This window comes from Vicugna pacos, chromosome 1 (genome assembly GCF_048564905.1).
Source record: "Vicugna pacos chromosome 1, VicPac4, whole genome shotgun sequence".
NCBI classification, from domain to species: domain Eukaryota; kingdom Metazoa; phylum Chordata; class Mammalia; order Artiodactyla; family Camelidae; genus Vicugna; species Vicugna pacos.
In genome coordinates this window covers 30,327,227-30,347,102 of record NC_132987.1, presented here as the reverse complement: position 1 = coordinate 30,347,102, position 19,876 = coordinate 30,327,227, and the positions used below count along the sequence as shown (strand labels likewise).

The 19,876-nt window shown below is 35.0% G+C and overlaps 1 long non-coding RNA gene across 1 annotated transcript; it reads left to right on the top strand.

The window, feature by feature from the left end:
* Window positions 1-719: 719 nt before the first annotated feature.
* On the top strand, window positions 720-11,891 carry LOC140695948 (uncharacterized). Its single transcript, XR_012071811.1, has 3 exons — window positions 720-802; window positions 3,430-3,544; window positions 11,846-11,891. It is a non-coding gene; the product is annotated as an uncharacterized lncRNA (long non-coding RNA).
* Window positions 11,892-19,876: the final 7,985 nt, after the last annotated feature.

Genomic DNA, 19,876 nt, shown 5'->3' with positions numbered 1-19,876 from the left:
CTTATGGCATAAAAAAAAAGAGATTTAACAGACAGCAACTAATCTAAATGCTAGCCTAGTCTTTCTGGATCCTGATTAAACAATCTGCTAAAGAGAAAGAAAAGGAGAGAGAGAGGATTAGGCAATTGGAAAAATATAAATCCAGTCTATATACTTGATGAAATAGGACTTTTTAATATTTTAGGTGTAATCATGGTATTGAGGTTATGTTTAAAAGAGCAATCTTTATGTTTGAGAGATACATACTAAATTATTTACAGATAAAAAGACATGATATTTGGAATTTCTTTCAAAATAATCTTGAAGAAACTGGTGGAGCATAGATCAAACAAGTTTGGCCATAAATTGATCTTTGTTGAAGGTGGATGATGGAGATTCATTATTCTATTTTCTCTATTTGTAATGTAGAAATATTGCCATAAAATTTTTTATATAGTGACCTTGATGACATTCTTTTTGGATGAATTTTTAGAGTTAGATCACAATTCTGAACATATTCAAAAGTATTAAGAGGAAAGAATGTTGCTATGACCCCTGCCTTACAGTTTTGATATGAGGTTACAAATAGTACACAAAAGTGCCTAGTTGTTATCTTGCAAATCAAAGTTGCCCAATAAATAATGGTTATTATTATTATATGTTTGACCATTGTAGCAACCAAAACAAGTGCTACTGAAAAGACAAAGCAGAATCTTCCTGGAAATGTGGTAAACTGAGATTATGCCAGAAGAGCATCCCTTCACAAAATAGAGGAGAAGCAGTTCCCCAAAAGGAGAAGGAAAACTGGTGTGTTTCACCACAGGTAGGAGAACAGATCCTCGGTCGCAAAAAAACAAACATCCACCATACAAAGGAAACAAGGAACTTCTGTTGTGAGCCTAGGACCTGCCTTTATATAAACTAAGGATTCTGTATTGACAGGGTACCATTAGTAATATTTAAGTTCCTAAATCCAAACTAAATCTTTCTTTTTCATTCAAATAACTTAATTGGGGAATAATCAGAAAATTAAAGATTTTCTTTTAAATCAATTCCTTTTTAAAACGAATTTATTTTTTTATTGAGTTATAGGCAGTTTGCAATGTTGTGTCAATTTCTGGTGTACAGCACAATTTTTCAGTCATACATGAATATGTCTATATTCATTCATATTCTTTTTCACTGTGAGCTACTACTACAAGATCTTGAATATATTTCCCTGTGCTATATATACAGTATAAACTTATTTACCTATCCTATATACCCATCACAAACTAAATCTTTATGTAAAGATTTAGAGTACATATAATGGTGACTAATTTTAGTCAGATTGCACAGTTTATTTAGAATTTTAAGTTGAGTTCTTAAAGATACACATCATTATCTACCTTCTGTCAATTTGAGGATGTGTCAACTTTTCACAACGTATATAAACAGTAAAATTTTCACCATCAAAACTATAGGATAACTTTTAATGATGTGTCTGTAGTCATATATATATATAGAGAGAGACCACAATTTGTTACGCACATATAAAAAGTAACTACAATGAAGAAAATGAAAAACTAAATATTTTAAATTATGTTCATATAATTTGAATTTACAATATTCTGTTCTGGAAAGAAAAAGTTGACTTTTTAGATGGTTAAGATTTCAGAAGCTCTTGATTTCTTCCAGAAGGCAGTCTGTGTCAGAAGACATCACTACAGTGATAATTATATAGGTAATGATTAAATACAAATTTCTATTTACTGAAGGCCTCACTAAAAAAATTGTTCAAAATGTATAGGAGGAACTTGGAGTAAATTAGTTAAAAGTTGCAACCCACTGACTTGGCAGATACTCATCAGACTCTTCCTTTCTCCAAGCACTGTTCTAGATCCTCGGTATACAATGACAAACAAGACACAGTACCGTTCCCCTCCTAGAATGCACAGTGAAGAAGAGAAGACCTCTGACCACAGAACCACTGAATGATATAATAAACATGTTGACAAAGGCACATACTTAATACCGTGCAAGATGGAAAAGAGGTGCTGAGATTTTCTCAGGGGGCAGGGGTAAGGAGAGTTGAGGAGAATAGAGTAAGTAGGAGAAGCACAGTTGCCTGTAAAAGAGAGCCATTAGATTACACACTGCAAATTAATAATTCAAACTTGTAGAGTCATGGCCACATAATACACGTATTTTTAGAAAGATTACTCTGGCAGCAGTGTGCAAATGGGTTGGAGTGGGTGAGACTGGAAGCGAGAACACAGGAAGAAAGATATCTCTAAGAGGGGAGAATTAGGACAGACAGGTAAACGGAGAGGAAAGTCAGATGTGAGGACATTTGGAAGGTAGGATTCAGGAGACTGTGAGTGAGCAAAAACAGGGGAATGGAGTAAGAGAAGTGGCTAACGGAAATGCTGCATCAGCATCTCCTGGGAAGTTTTAAGGAATATAAATTCTCAGGCCTGACTCCAGACGTTCTGAATAAGAAATCCTGGATATGAGGCCCAGTACTCCGTGTTTAAGACGCCCCCCACCCCAGGTGATTCTGATGCATGCTAAAGTTTGAAAAACACCTGCAGCTTATTGGTTCTCAAAAATAGCTGCACGTGAGAATTGCCTGGGAAGCTTAGAAAAGGAAAACTCCCACCCCAGCGATGCTGGTTTCGTTGGGCCAGCCTATGACCCAAATATCAGGATTCTTAAACGTTTTCCAAGGTGATTTCAGTGTGTGTGTACTCCGGTCGACTGCTGGTTCTGGTGGGGAAGCTGAGTGGATACAGCTGATACTCACCAAGGAAAGGGGAAGATTTGAGGAAACGTCTTGTTACCATTTTCCCAGACTAGCTATATCTCTGAATTCATCAGTGCTCCCTCTTTGTTTAGCTCACATCCTTCATGTAGTGGTTAAGTACACAGGCTACATGGGTTCAAATCCTAGCTTCACCGCTTGCTAGCTCTGTTGGACTTAGGCAACTTACTTAACTTCTCTGTGCCTCAGTTTCCCCGTCTTTTAGTGGGAATAATAATAGAAGCTACCTCTTAGGACTGACTGAGGATTGAATGCATTAATAATTGTAAAGTTCTTGGAACAGTGCCTGGCACATGGTAAGTGCCATGTAAGTGTCGAATAAAATTTTTTAAAGATTTGCATAGAACATTTGGTGTAAACCAAGAGGCAAGTCAAGGGCTTCCTAGTATGAGGAAGATAATTTGCATCAGGTGAGCATCTCTTGTGCCTCTAGGAGACATCTGCAACATTGCAACCCCTGTAACTAGACTGCCAAGATCTTCAAGACATGTACTCATCTTTGTATTCTCACTTTCTAGCACGATGCCTAACCCATGGTAATTACTCAATAAATATTCATTGAATAAATGAAATAGTGATGAATTCTTCATTTCATTTATTAATTTTTACTTTATATAGAAAATAAGATCTCATATGGTATCTTCCAGGAGGAAATAACCTTTTGGGATCATGGTTTAAGCCAACAAGTCGCTAAATGATGGTAGAAGATAAACAAGACTATACTACACATCTTACTTCATTCAGCTCTAGCCAGAAAATCAGGTGGGTCTGGGCCTACAGAAGGATCTGTCAAATTCTGGGAGGGGCAGAGGCAGGGAAACGAGGTTGGGACTGACATTTGGAATGGAAGAGGGAAAAAAACTTGGACAACCAGAAAGTCATTGTGAGACAGCTTTCATTAGCCTAGCGGAAGAATAGGGCAATTTCAAAATCTCAGAAATGCTGCCAAAAAATTAAAGCATTATTTAAGGCTTGATGGACTTGGAATCAGGGCCAGCTCTGCCATTAGCTAGCTCCTATTTTTGAATGAGTCACCTAGCTTTTCAAAGCCTCAGTTTCCTCCTCTCTGAAGTAAGACATTGACTAATGATCTGAAAGGTCATTTGCAGTTCTGTAGTTCTTTGATTCTAACAGCAGACTGAAAATTTAAGCTCGTCCAAGGAAGAATAAAATACTCTCTTTTCAATTCATGGAGCTATTTTGTGGGGATACTGTATCTCCTTTCTGTGTGCAAAAATACTATCTACTCCTGAAATTCATTCTGTGTTTTAGATTTTCATTTGTAATGACATGGACTGACACCCAGTTTAGGATAATCACTAAAAAATAGAGCTTAATGCACTAGACCAAATTTATTTTTAACTTTGAGTCACCCATCACAGCGCTGTAATAGCAACATGCTATGAAAATCCTAGCACTGTCTAAAGTCTTTGTAGAAACTAGCTTGAAAACATTATAACACCTATTTAGTTCTTGAGCAATTTATTAGTAAAACTTATAAGGCTGTACCTTTCATCTGAGTTATAGTTGCTCTCTAGACTTATAAAAAACAAAACAGAACAAACACAAAGCTCAACCACCAACTCTGAAGTGGGTAGGTAAGAAGAATGAGTCACAGTTCTATGACTTGCATCTTTCAACGCAAATTGCACAAAGTACACCTAGGAATTTGTGTCAGACTCAGGTTTAAATGGTGAGAACTGATTTATCTATTTTTTTGGTTCACAAAGGCTCAGTGCCTCCAGGCGATCAATCTAGCTCTTTGCAGAAAGACATCAGTTATTTGAGATTTTTACCACAAAACCTACTATGTCCCCAGTGTGCTATCTCTGATTGTTAAATGAAGTCTCAGTTGGCAGAAAAGTTCTTCATACTAGGGCTCTTGATTGCTTCAGAGAAATACTTCATTAGATTCTAAAGCGCTCAAGCCATACCTCCAAAGCACAGGCAAACATCCAGAGTCTCCATCAAAAATTACTCACAGCCCAGCTACTATTGGGCCATAAAAGGTATAGCCTCAGAACCACAGAGTTAAGGGAGAAACCAGTTCTTTATTCTGCTAACTCCAAAAGGGATGTTATCCATGTTATCAAGATCTCTAATGCCCCACAAAATATCATGTGTCTGCTGTCAACATCGACTTCAGATAAACACTGCAAACATGAAACTAGTTTCCAGCAACTGTAAGCCAGTTCTTGCTTCACATAGAGCTGGGGCTTGTCATTCTCAATGCAACATTTATCATACTGAGTATTTCTAAGCAATCCAGAAGGTTTATGCCACATACTAACTTATTGATAGTTTTGCCCAGTTGGTACGTGAGTCTTTTGTGTAGGAGTGAGACATTAAGCTAGTAAATAAATCTAGTTGAACACACAGCTCTCAAGCTCTACAACAGTTTTGTTGTTACCTACTCATAATCTTAAAAACATTGTTCTCTATTAAAACTCTCCTCTGAAAGAGAATCAGATGCTCATGATGGTGATTCAAATGGAGAGAATCATAATCTCAAAAAGAGATACAAAGTTCCTGTCCAGAAAACATTTCTTTGGGGGAATTACCTTAGTATATGTCTTAGTAAATTACTGTTGTATACATATTGAAAATTTTGAAATGTAGGTATTGCAAATGTTAAGGGTCTGTTTCACATGCAAAAGGCAAATGATAATGAACATTGGTAACTGTTAAGTTGACTCTACACACAAGAGTAAACATGTTCACAATGTAGGTGAAATTGGTTAGTAACCTGTAAGTCACTTTGCAAATAAAAAAAAATTAAGAGCTATGTAGAGAAAAATACTGAGGTGCATCATCGTTTAAGGGTGCTGGAGTGTAACAAAAAGATAGAGACCATTTCTGTAATCCTTCAGAGAAAACAAAAAGTTCTAGTTATATTTTTGCCTCTGTGTCATTCATATTTCCATAAGTTCCTAAAAGGGAATTCTGTGTTTGGAAGAGCTACATGAGAAACAAAAAGAGAGAAAGAGAGGGAGATAGAGAGAGAAACACCCTAAAGATCTAGAAGTTTTGTATATTGCATGTATTTAATTGTAGATAAGTGGAGCTATAGAAATAACACTTCATGGCCTTATAGTATGTTTGCTGTCTTTTCAATAAACTGATGGGAGTTGTATGTTAGTTATTGGCTATGCTAGCAGTATGGTAAAACTCTCTTCTAAAGATGTATTTGAGAGAGACAAGTGTATTTTGGGGCTTATATTCATCAAATGTTAACCAGCCTGAAACTTTATTACTGTAACATGTGTCCCAGAATCTTGTAAAATAAGTGTAAATTTACTGATAACATCAACACCTCAGCTGAAAGCTTGTATTTCTATGTCTAAAGATGCATTGCTTTCTTTAATGAAATCCAAGAAATGGATTCTAGAATCATAGATTTTTTTCAGAATTGAAAGAGGCTTTCTGTGTCACTCAGTCTAACCTTCAACTGAAATTATGAATTGTCTCTAAAATGTTCCAGGCCAGTGGGAACCCAGATGCTCTTTGGACACTTCCCAAGATAGGGAATCTCACTGCTTCAGGAGAGCTTCATTTGAATTTCAAGGAGTTCCCATGGGTTCTTTAAAAAATTCATATATTCACTTTAAATCTGTCTCTTTCTAATTTCTACAGCTAAGTCCTATTTCTCCATATAGAGAATCAAAGATAAATCTAATCCCAGTTCCACATGAAAACCCCATAAATGTTCAGAGATGGCTATCATAAATAAAGCACTTGGAAGAAACTCTAGCACATAATAACCATTCAATAAGTGCAAGCTATTACAATTTTTATCATCAAAACCCGAAAAATGTTTCTTTCCCAGACTTTCCATACATAGTTTCTTCAAGATTCTTTCATTTAGAATGCATTAAAGACCCCTCTCAACGTCACCTTCAAGCTGCATGCAGGATACTCAGATTCTTCTTAGAGAGACTGAGGATCTGATCTAATGTGACAGGATGCTGTGACTCTACCTTTGTTTTTTCATCTTTTCTTCTTTGTTTACAAGGTCATCTTAGTTCAACTCAATAAAATAAATATTTATTGAGTGCCTACTCTATGCATAACAAAATACAATCTGAAGTCTTCCTACCAGGTGGTCCTGAGAGAAGAGAAAGTCATCATGCAGATTTTCCTTTGCTCTTTTATAATCATTATTTATAGAACTATTTATTCATTACCAGTGCATATTAAAATCCATTTTTATGCTTAATATTAATCAGTTCTCTTACCAACTGATACTATTCATTGGCCATATTATAAGTGTTTATGAAACACAAATATTAGTTTTTTTAACAGGCCAAATCCCATTAAAACTAAACTCTATAAAGTAATATTACAGGCTTCATTCTGACAAGCCTCTAAGAAGATTCCAAGAATTCCAGTATAAAGACAGAATTGGTAGAAATCCTGTCAAGTATTTTAAGATTTTTACTCTAGGACATGAGAACAACATAGGCTCTTTCCTTTCACTTGAAGCAAATAAATCCTTGAGTTCTATATGTTTTAAGTTGTGTTTCGTGATCATTATTATCTTCAAACTGTTCTTTAAAGTGTTTATTAGAAGGACTTCCAATCAATGATAGTGGTGAAAATGTATTTCTACTCAGCTCTCCTCTACAAAACCAACTACTCCTTCCTCAAGAAAGGGGAATGAAAAAATAGGGAATGAAACTCGATGTTTAATGAAGTTGTCCAGTGCAGGGAATTTTGTACTGGAGGTAGTGGGAGGGTGACAAGAGCAAACACATGTTTGTAAATCGATTAAACAAAGAGGCATTAGATGGAAGCGGCTCTAATGCCATGGTGGTCTACATAAGCAAACCAAGATCTAACCCTGTAAGTGCCTCAAGGTTGCAAAATTGATACCTAAGGACAACCAATCTCAAGCAGTCAACTAGGCTTTAAGCTATAGCCTATCAATAATTTCCTTTCTTTGCTTCTGTACTTTCTCTGTATAAATAGTTCTCCCTGCTCCTGCTAATGAAGCACTCCTCACTACTTCTGGTTTGGTGCTGCCAAATTCAGATCAATTTTCACTCGATTCAATCCTCAGTGCCTCTGTTAAAAGGAAAAAAAGAAAGAAATTATTTTACTCAAATTCAAAAATTTTAATATGCCTCAGTTTATGTTTTAACGCTGTGGTCCAGAGCAGAGTTATATGAAAGCCTTAAGTGTTGTATCTTCAAACAGAGAATGTATCTTCTTTTTATGTACCCATGGAGTTTTCGTGAAAATGAACCAAACATTATACCACTAAGAAAACTTAAATTCACTCCAAAATTTAAAAATAATATTGGTCATTTTCCCTCATCCAATATTATAAACCTAGAAAGTATGTTAAAAATATTTTTAAAATTCTCCCGCCTGGAAATTAAAATGAAAACTCTAGGTGAAAAACAGTCCAAATTGCATATAATTTAGAAAATAATGATAATGAAAGTAATATGAACCCCTGTGTTCACCTTCAACTTCCTCTCCTATGTTGCTCATTACATGCAAATCTGCTGTCTGTTTTATGAGGAGGCATCTAAGAAGACTTTAGTGTTCCCCGTAGCCAGGGAAAACGCCAAGGAAATGATCAAAACCCAAAACAGGAAGTTACTCATTTTCAAGAAGCAGACAAATCCTATGAGTGCCGTAATAGGATTTGTCATTGAAATTAGAATAAGATTCTAATTTGATGGTCATTCAATGATATAAGCACATCCACATAGTTGGAAATGGAGGAGCAACATTCATCTGAGCCCAAAAGAGAAGGTGCTACTTTACTCCAGAACTATTCTCCCACAGACAACAATATATTCACAGTTGGAAAATATCATCTTGTTCTAGCACATGCAGTCTAATACTTCTGTTCTCACTCCAGTTTAGAACCTAAGAGATTTACCTATAATGGAGTATAGATAATAATAATATATATTATTTATTATATTTTAATAATACAAAACCTTGGGGGAAGGTATAGCTCAAGCAGTAGAGCACAGCTTAGCATGCACGAGGTCATGGGTTCAATCCCCAGTATCTCCTCTAAATATAATAAACCTAATTACCTCCCCCTGCCAAAAAGAAATTAAAAAAAAAAAAGGAAGTGCCCAAAGGAGCCTGGAGCCTGAGGCAAAAGAAAAAAATCAACAATGCTGATGTTGGCTCATTAAAAATTTTATATCTTGATGTTCGCTCATAAAAATAAATAATAATAATAATAATAATATGTAACCTATACTCTGTTATAGCTAAATTATATATATATCCTTAAGCATTCACATTGCTACAACAAGAATAAATGGAATTAACTAATTATGCAACCCAAAAAGTTAAAAAATACAAATAATTTTTTTTAATTGAATGAGTTAAAAAGAAGAAAAACAGTGAATGGGTAAACAAATCCAGAAGCTGGAACTTTGAATAAAGCAATAAAATAGATTGCTTAATGCAATCAAATTAAAATAGAAAAATGCCAAAACATGAATATTCAAAATGGAACTTAGATGAAAAGAAGTAGCCAAGATACAGGAAAGTTGTAGGAATTATTAGAGAATGATTTGCTCAACTCCATGCCAATATATTTGGAAACCCAGATAAAATATTTTTTCTTTTTTTTTCCCCTTTATTTCTATACCCCATTCCCATTTCCTTACCCCTTAGGGATCCAACCGTTGCTTTAATATTTACACTTTTATTTGTATATGTTCTTACAAAATGTGAGGCAATGATTTACATGCATTTATTTCTAACATATGTAAGTAATATTTTACCATATATTTCCCTTTTGTTTCTTAATTTTTTCATACCAAAGTTCCTAAGATCTGTCCAAACTGCTCTGTGTACAAACTCACCAGTACCTATCACTGCTGCACATGTGCATCCACCATATTCTACGTACCTTCTCTTCCAGTTTGGGGCACTCAGGTTATCTCCAACTTAGCACTCGCACAGCTAAGACTATAATGAACATACTGTTATATGTCCACATATGACTAGTTGTGAACACTTCATACAATTACCAGATTATGGGTATGAATTTCCTTAATCTCCTGAGGAGTGTTTTCCCAGAATGTTTGCACCATTGTATACTTTCACCAGCAATGCAGAAATGTTTTTGTATTGCCATATCTCTACTAAACTTTGGCATCATTCAGCTTTCTTATTTTTGTCACTTCAATAGGTGTGAAATATCAGTTTTAAATTTCATTTCTTTTTTTTTTTTGCATTTCTTTGTATTTTTAGGATTTCCTTTTTGATAAACTGCCTGTTCATATCTCTTACCCAGTTTTCCACTGAGATGGTTGTCCTCTGACTGTTGAATTAGAGCTATTCCTTTTCTCTTTGTTTTTTAAATTTTATTTTATTGTAGTAAAAAACACTCAACATGAAATTTATCCTCTTAACAAATGTTTAAGTGTGTAATGCAGTATTGTTAGCGATTTTGAAGCGATGTTAGCACTCCCATGTTCACTGAAGCACTATTCACAATAGCCAATATGTAGAAACAAACTAAATGTTTATTGGAAGAGAAACAGATAAAGAAAATATAATACACATATATATACACATACACACGCACACACATATATATATACACAATGGAATGTTATTCAGCCTTAAAAAAGAAGAAATCTTTACAATATGTGACAATTTAGATGAAACTTTATGTTAAGTGAAATACATCAGTTACAGTTAAAGCTATTTCTTTTAATAGATATTAAGCTTCTACTGTTTTTCTTTAGTTTTAGTAATTTCAAAAATATTCTTTCCTTTTGTTATCTTTCCACAAACTTTGTCCATGATATTTGGGGTTTTTTTAGCAGAAATTCTTAATTTTGATGTAAAAAAGCTTCATCAATATTTTTACATTATAATTTGTATGTTTTCAATTTTAATTGATAAGACCTTCACTGCCCTGGATTACAAAGAAGTTAATAGTTTGTCTTTTATATTTAGATCTTTGACCCATCTAAAATTACCTTTACATATGGTGCAATGTCAGAATCCATTTTTATTTTTCTCCATAAAATAAGCCATCACCTATTCTACAGCTCGTCTTTCATGGGGCCATGTTTGTGACATAAATTGTCATATATACACAGACTTGTCTCTGAACTCTGTTCTATTGCACTGGTAGTTCATGTGTTCTTGTACTCATGTCATGCTACCTTTAGAACAATGGCTTCACTGTATGTATTACTTCTTTTTTATAACAGTGACTTAGATCTTCATGACCTCTGTTTTTTCAAATACATTTTAAGTTTATTGAGTTCTTCAAGAAATTTAACTAGAAATTTAATTGGGATTGCATTAAATATATTTAGAAATTTAGAAAGAATTTGTATCACTTTGATACTAACTCATTTTATCCAGAATCATAGAATATCTCTCCATTTATTTAGATCATCTTCTATGGCCTTTTATTAAAGTTTTCAAGTTTTCTTTAAATAGGGCTTAAATTAATTAAATAGGGTTAAATTAATTCCTCGGCCGTTTCATGATTTTTACTGTTTTAAGGATTGAAATTATGAAAATAAGTATTTATTACATTTTCTAGTTGTTTGTTGTTACTATTGGTTTTTAAATATTGGTATTTTGTCCAACAATTGAATTCTCTTTTTAGTTGTAATAATTTGTCTGTAAGTTCTTTTGCTTCCTAGGTTTATATTTATATCATCTGCACATAATGATCATTTTCTTTCTTAATTTCCATCCCATCCAGTCTCTGTGTTTTTCCCTCACAGCATTGACTAGGACCCGCAGCGGTATGTTAAACAGTAATAGTGATAGTAGTTATTCTTGTCCTGTTCCTACTGGGAGGTAATTATTCATGCACAGCTCGTGTTTCTGCTTGTCTTACATGCAGAATCTCTGATTGTCCTTCTGTATTCTCTTTTCAGTGATGTCTGTAACCAAACTAAAAGGCAGGTTTACTTACAACCTTAGAAGAAAGGGAAGTGTTTCCCTCCATGGTGAACGGCAGGCATGCTTACTGCCCATGGTAAACCATTTGCACTCCCTAAGCTAGTTCAGGGTTTCTCTCTTGTAACACAACCTCCGTTCTATGTACAGGTGTCACCTGGTTCTCCCGTGTGACCTCGTGGGAATTTGGGCTTGGTACAGGAAAATACTGATATTCTACTGCTACTGCTGTGAGTAATAAAGTCCTTTATTTCTGAACCAAGAACCTTCTGTTTTCCACCATGAAACTGAGCAAGCAAACTTATCAGCTTGCAAGTAGGGTAATATCTACAAGCATTTGTTTGTATAAACAAATAATAACACAAATATCCGTCTATGATGGAATTGATACATAGAAGCCTGGAGACTTCTGTGGTTCTGATATGCATGGGACATGGAAGGAAAAGAAGGAGATAAATGCCTCACCACACCTCCTTCCCCTTTACTGTCGTCTACCAGAGAACCCAGAGCTGGTGATGGTGTGGTGTTTCAGTTCAAAGGAAATTGCCAGTTGTGGAGAAAAGTATACCAGAAACTCATCATTATTTATTCTAAACTTTTATGATGCTTTTCATCTGAGCCTTTAAATTTCTTCATAATAGTATTGTTTTCCTGTCTATGAAGATACAGGAACTGAGCCATAGGTGAGACTGAGTGGCTTGTTGAAGGAATCAAAGCAAGCCTAATGAGAGTTAGAAATCATTCAGGTTGTCAGATTGCAACTTCTCCACCACAGTGACCAGAGGGTCGATACCACTTTTCACCTCTGCAGGACTCCTGTTTCTATCAGGTCTCTCTTTGATGCAAGATTTTAAAATCTCTTTATAAACATATAACCTTTTCATTTCAAATACTCTGGGGTATTTCTCACTACATAGCCCAGAGACATTGCTGCCCTAGTGAGTAGACAATAAATGCGAAAAAGGAGGAAGGTCGATTTAATTTCCACCTCAGTCACTCAATTACAGCATCGTCTTGGACAAGTGATTTTGCTTTTATGCTCTCACTTCTCAGCTGAGTTTGGATAAAACTTCACTTCTCCTTAGGGAAGTAAGATCTACTGAGATAATTTCTTTAAAACCCTTGGAGCTCAATGATACTAAATGAAAAGAAAGAATAGGCGGCCATCTGCATCATTCTATTACTGAGTTAGAACCTCAGAAATTTGTATTGCCCCGAGAAGTTCTCTTCCCCAGCAATTCCTCTGATTTATTAAAGCTCACAGGATGTTTGCAAAGGCAGGAAATGTAGAGAATAGGGCAGAAAAATAAGCCACTACCATCTTGCCTCTATAAGCCAGTGTTGTGTCTTGGAATAAGCTGGGTTCAAATCCTAACCTCTTCTTTACAGGCAATGAAATTTTAGGTGGGTGGGTTATTTACTCTCTGTGCCACCGTTCCTTTGTTTGAAAAATGAGACTAAAACTAATACTTGTATCATAGAATTGTGAAATTAAATTAGTTAATACATATAGATAACTTAGAAAACTGTCCAACACATTATAAGAACTAAATATGTGTTAGCTCTTGTTATTATTGTTGTTATTTATATTATAGTTAATTATATAATTTACATATAAATATAAAATGTATTATATATTATATACATATATATATATGTTGAAATACATAAGATATGGATTTGTCTAAATCTCACAAATGACCCAAACATTCTACCAAAGTTACCTTGCATTGAAATGCTCCTGTTTTAGATAAACCAAGGATCAACAATTTTTTTCTGTAAAGTGCTGGATAGTAAATATTTTCGGCTGTCTCTGTCACAACTACTCAGGGCTCAACTCTGTTGTTGTAGCTTGAAAGCAGCCATAAAAAAAAACTTGAATGGGTATGGCTATGTTCCAGTAAAACTTTATTTACAAAATCAGACCATAGTCTGCCAACTGCTAAAATAAACCAAGGAATCTTTCAGTTATTGTTTCACTTAGTGAAGTAATTTGGGACCTTAATAAGGAAACTACCCTTCCTGTCAAAAGACATGAGATAAAGCATATTCCCCATCACTATGCTCCAGAAATCACCTCAAGGCAAGGCAATGATACTCCTATAGGACAGAGAGTTCAGATTAGAGAGCCAAGCCATAGCACTGAGCAAAGAGAGAAGCCACTCCTAGAGAAATGAGTGGCATTCATTTTTCAAAGGACTAGAAAGAGTAATCATCTTTGAGAAAATGTTTGGTGAAGTTTTGGTACTTAAAGTGAACCTTGAGCTTTGATGACAAATTAGTATGAGTCTTTTTTTTAACTTTTTTTTATTGATTTATAATCATTTTACAATGTTGTGTCAAATTCCAGTGTTCAGCACAATTTTTCAGTCATACATGGACATATACATACTCATTGTCACATTTTTTTCTCTGTGAGTTATCATAACATTTTGTGTATATTTCCCTGTGCTATACAGTATAATCTTGTTTATCTATTCTACAATTTTGAAATCCCAGTCTATCCCTTCCCACCCTCCACCGCCCTGGCAACCACAAGTCTGTATTCTCTGTCTATGAGTCTATTTCTGTCCTGTATTTACACCTTGTTTTTGTTTGTTTGTTTGTTTGTTTTTGTTTTTTAGATTCCACATATGAGCGATCTCATATGGTATTTTTCTTTCTCTTTCTGGCTTACTTCACTTAGAATGACATTCTCTAGGAGCATCCATGTTGCTGCAAATGGCATTATGTTGTCGGTTTTTATGGCTGAGTAGTATTCCATTGTATAAATATTCCACATTTTCTTTATCCAGTCACCTGTTGATGGACATTTAGGCTGTTTCCATGTTTTGGCTATTGTAAATAGTGCTGCTATGAACATTGGGGTGCAGGTGTCATCCTGAAGTAGGATTCCTTCTTGATACAAGCCCAGGAGTGGGATTCCTGGGTCATACAGTAAGTCTGTTCCTAGTCTTTTGAGGAATCTCCACACTGTTTTCCATAGTGGCTGCACCAAACTGCATTCCTACCAGCAGTGTAGGAGGGTTCCCCTTTCTCCACAGCCTCTCCAGCATTTGTCATTTGTGGATTTTTGAATGATGGCCATTCTGACTGGTGTGAGGTGATACCTCATTGTAGTTTTGATTTGCATTTCTCTGATAATTAGTGATATTGAGCATTTTTTCATGTGCCTTTTGATCATTTGTATGTCTTCCTTGGAGAATTGCTTGTTTAGGTCTTCTGCCCATTTTTGGATTGGGTTGTTTATTTTTTTCTTATTGAGTCATATGAGCTGCTTATATATTCTGGAGATCAAGCCTTTGTCGGTTTCATTTGCAAAAATTTTCTCCCGTTGTGTAGGTTGTCTTCTTGTTTTACTTATGGTTTCCTTCCCACTAAAATCTGGGACAAGACAAGGATGCCCACTATCACCACTCCTATTCAACATAGTCCTGGAAGTCCTAGCCACAGCATTCAGGCAAGAGAGAAATAAAAGGGATCCAAATTGGAAAAGAAGAGGTAAAAGTGTCACTATATGCCGACGACAGGTTACTTTATATAGAAAACCCTAAAAGGTCCACACAAAAACTACTAGAGCTGATTGAAAAATTCAGCAAGGTAGCAGGTTACAAAATTAACGTTGAAAAATCAGTTGCATTTCTTTACACTAACGATGAATCAACAGAAAAAGAAAATAAAGAAACAATCCCCTTTAAAATAGCACCCAAAGTCATAAAATATCTGGGAATAAATCTAACCAAGGAGGTGAAAGAATTATACGCAGAAAACTATAAACCATTAATGAAGGAAATTAAAGAAGACTTTAAAAAATGGAAAAATATCCCATGCTCTTGGATTGGAAAAATCAATATTGTTAAAATGGTCACACTGCCCAAGGCAATCTACAGATTTAATGCAATCCCTATCCAATTACCCAGGACATATTTCACAGAAGTAGAACAAATCATAATAAAATTTATATGGAACCATTCAAAGACCTAGAATTGCCAAAGCATTAATGAAGAGAAAGAAAGAGGCTGGAGGAATAACTCTCCCAGACTTCAGACAATACTATAGAGCTACAGTCATCAAGACAGCATGGTATTGGTACCAAAACAGACATATGGACCAATGGAACAGAATAGAGAGCCCAGAAATGAACCCACAAACTTTTGGTCAACTCATCTTCGACAAAGGAGGCAAGAATATACAATGGAATAAAGACAGTCTCTTCAACAAATGGTGTTGGGAAAACTGGACAGCAGCAGCATGTAAAACAATGAAGCTAGAACACGCCCTTACACCATATACAAAAATCAACTCAAAATGGATTAAAGATTTAAACATAAGACAAGATACAATAAACCTCCTAGAGGAAAACATAGGCAAAACATTATCTGACATACATTTCAAAAATTTTCTCCTAGAAGAAATAAAAGCAAGAATAAACAAATGGGACCTAACGAAACTTACAAGCTTTGCACAGCAAAGGAAACCATAAGTAAAACAAGAAGACAACCTACGGAATAGTAAGAGTCTTAAGCTGGGCCAGTTCTTTAAAGTGTTTTAGCTGCACCCTATCTTTTTAGAAGCAGGGAAATATTACAGCTTCATAAGTAACTTTATCTTTGATGCTTTTAAAAAAATTTTTTATAAAACAAAACTGAATGTTTCCATGCCAGTGTTCCATGCCAGATGATTATTGCCAATTATCCATATTGCTAAGGATGTTATTTTACCATATTCAACCAGAATTTTTTATGACGTTTCCTACTTTTTGAGGATTTTCAGATATAATGTACACTTTTAGAACAATGCCTATAGTGCTTTGCAAAAGTATAATTACATCAAGGACTTCATAAAAGCCTGATGAAATTTTTGCCATGTAATTCTCTCTAGTTAGTTTCATAATCTATAATACTTTATTTGGTATATGTTTTAAAGTAACCAAAACAGCAGTGGGAAAACAGTAAATAAATCTTCACCTAAACTGTTCTGATAATCATAATTTCAATTTAAATCAATGTATATTTTCAGTATTAAGTAATTTGAAGATGGAATTTTAAATAATTGAAGATACAAAGCTTTATGATAAGTGAGACAGAGGAACAAGGTTCACTCACAAGAACTGGGTAAATTTAAGATACAAAAGGGCTTAGAAATCTTTCTTCCTGGCCTCCTGGTTATTTGAAAGGCATTTAGAGTGATTTTTTTTTCATGCTTAGGAGGATATTGTAAAGAAAATGAGATTATGGCTAAGGGGAAGGCTTAAAACTTTCAAGAAACTCATATCTATAATACATATGTATTATATGTATATATACATTATATATATGTATTATAAAACATAAAGCTTGGTAAAAGTTTGTTTATAAATTAAAACTTAGAAAATGATACGTTTCGAACATGCTTGCTGAGAAAGAAAACAAAAACAAAACTGTATAATTATCGCATCCATTGGGAGTGTTCCCAAGCAATGCTAAGAGAGAATGATTAGAAACTGTGTATATGTTGTAATTAAGATTGCAGAGCCAGGCCACAATTTTAAAAACTGGCCTTACCACTTACTAACTGTGTGGGAGCAATAGTATACCTAACCATATTAAGACTACCATCTAAGAACAATCAACCCCCAAAACTAGTGACTTACACAACAAACCTTACTTCTTATTCATACAAAGCTTACTCTAGGTTCCCACAGACCTCCAGGGCAGCCATGATCCTTCCGTTGGCCCAGCATTCCAGGCTGCTTGAACCTTTTCTTTTTTTAATTGAAGTACATTCAGTTACAATGTGTCAATTTCTGGTGTAGAGCACAATATCCTAGTCATGCATATACATACATATATTCATTTTAATATTATTTTTCTTTAAAGGTTATTACAAAATATTGAATATAGTTCCCTGTGCTATACAGAAGAAATTTGTTGTTTTTTAAATCTATTTTTATATATAGTGGCTGACACTTGTAAATCTCAAACTCCCAAATTTATCCCTTCCCATCCCCTTTCCCCCATAACCATAAGATTGTTTCTATGTCTGCAAGTCTGTTTCTGTTTTGTAGATGAGTTCATAGTGTCCTTTTTTTCTTTTTTTTTTTAGATTCCACACATGAGTGATGTCATATGTTACTTTCCTTTCTCTTTCTGGCTTACTTCACTTAGAATGATGATCTCTAGATCCATCCATGCTGCTGCAAATGGCATTATTTTATTCTTTTTTTATAGCTGGATAATATTCCATTGTATAAATATACCACAACTTCTTTATCCAGTCATCTGTTGATGGACATTTAGGTTGCATCCATGTCTTGGCTATTGTATATAGTGCTGCTATGAACATTGGGGTGCATGTATCTTTTTGAATTAGAGTTCCCTCTGGATATTTACCCAGGAGTGGGATTGATGGATCATATGGTAAGTCTATTTTTATTTTTTTGAGGAATCTCCATACTGTTTTCCATAATGGCTGCACCAAACTACATTCCCACCACAGGCTGCTTGAATCTTATACCATCTTCATATTGATAAGGACCTCCATGCCATCAGAGCAGGGAAAGAGAAAGCCTGAAGAATCCAAGCATCAGCTCCTACAACCTCCACTTTTTATTTGATGACAAAATTGATTATTTTGAAGTAGGCAGAAAAGAAAATTAATATAAAGTTAACATGAACAATTTAAAAATTGTATCATCCAATTTTAGAACTTGAAAGGGCCTAAAACTAATCTAGTCAAGCCCCCTTGTTTTACAGATATGGAAACAGATACCCAGAGAAAGTATAAAAATCTTTGTCCAAGGATACATAGCCAGGAATAGCAGTCTGAAGTAAAATTCAGATTTCTCTCCTAGTTCTCTACTGGCTGTAATTGTACCAACAACCTTTGGAAATGTGCTAACACCCTTGCCTCTTCTGTCATATCCTAGGGACTGTGGTTAGGTATCCTGTCCCTTTTCCAAATTTATATTTAATGGAAAACCCAGAAACTATGGTAATCCTTGAAGGAATGTCCCCAGACCTCACATAGTACTGCAATAGCTATTATTAAGGTCTATTCATTGTATTTTAACAATGTGATAGTTATTGTCCCACCTAATTGAAAATCCAGGATTAAATACCATACTGAAGAATTAACCTAGACCCTTCTTACACTACTCTTCAAGGTCTGTCATTATCTGTAGGGAGAGCTAGAGTGCTGAGTTGGGTGTCACAGGTGCTTTTGTTTCCATTTGTTGAGTGAAAGGGAAATCAAACATGTCAAGATCAGTGAAGCACCTCCTGTGTTTATTGAAGGGTATGGCTGGCAGTGACTAATACAATCACTTTCTACTTGAACAGATTCAGGTTCAAAATGTAGCCTCGGTTATCTCTAAAATGTAAGGAATGATTAGAATTCTGTTCCATGCATTTAGATCATTACCATGTGAGCTTTCTTCTTTCCCTTCTGCTGCTTTCCTTCAGACCTCAGGCCTGTGTGTGGAGAGGCCCTCAGGTCATGAAGCTGAGCTGAGGAGGAATACTGCCCTAAAGCATCCTGGGAAATGCTAGACTTGGACTACTGATGTCAGTTACTTCTTTGCTAAGCCAAACTGACAATTCTTAAAATGAGTTCAGGGATTAAATCATCGTACAAAATACCCAAGTACTCTAGCTAAAAATGTTTTGTTTTTTTTTTTGTGAGGTAACCCTATATAATGTCATCTGACTTTAACAACTAGAAATATTATTTATTCGAATGGCAGCTTGCTTATTTATGACATCAACAGAAAATAGCTACCTACCTAAAGCTAGAGTGGCTCCACCCAAAGATTCTGCAAAATCTTGTTTAGTGTAATGAGGACCATAATAACATTCTTATTATTAAGTACAATATGTATTTTAAAAAACAAAGCTGGTACCTCCTATTCACTTAAAAATGACATTAGTAATATTCTTCCTCCAATGGACTATGAATCAGAGAGGTCTAGATAAGAATAAAAACAGCCTGTTAGTGGAGAAGAGTGGACCTCTTGAAGATGCTAATTATCATTCACATCAAGCCTGGGCAAGTATCTGGGCTAGTTTTATATGTCAAAACCAAAGGGGAAGACTTAGCAAAGACATTGTCTCTTGCTTCGAATAAGGCAGGCTGAGAAGAAATACATCATTTCGCTCATACACTGAACTCCCCTCCCTTTTGTTCCTGCTCCTCTCCTGCTTG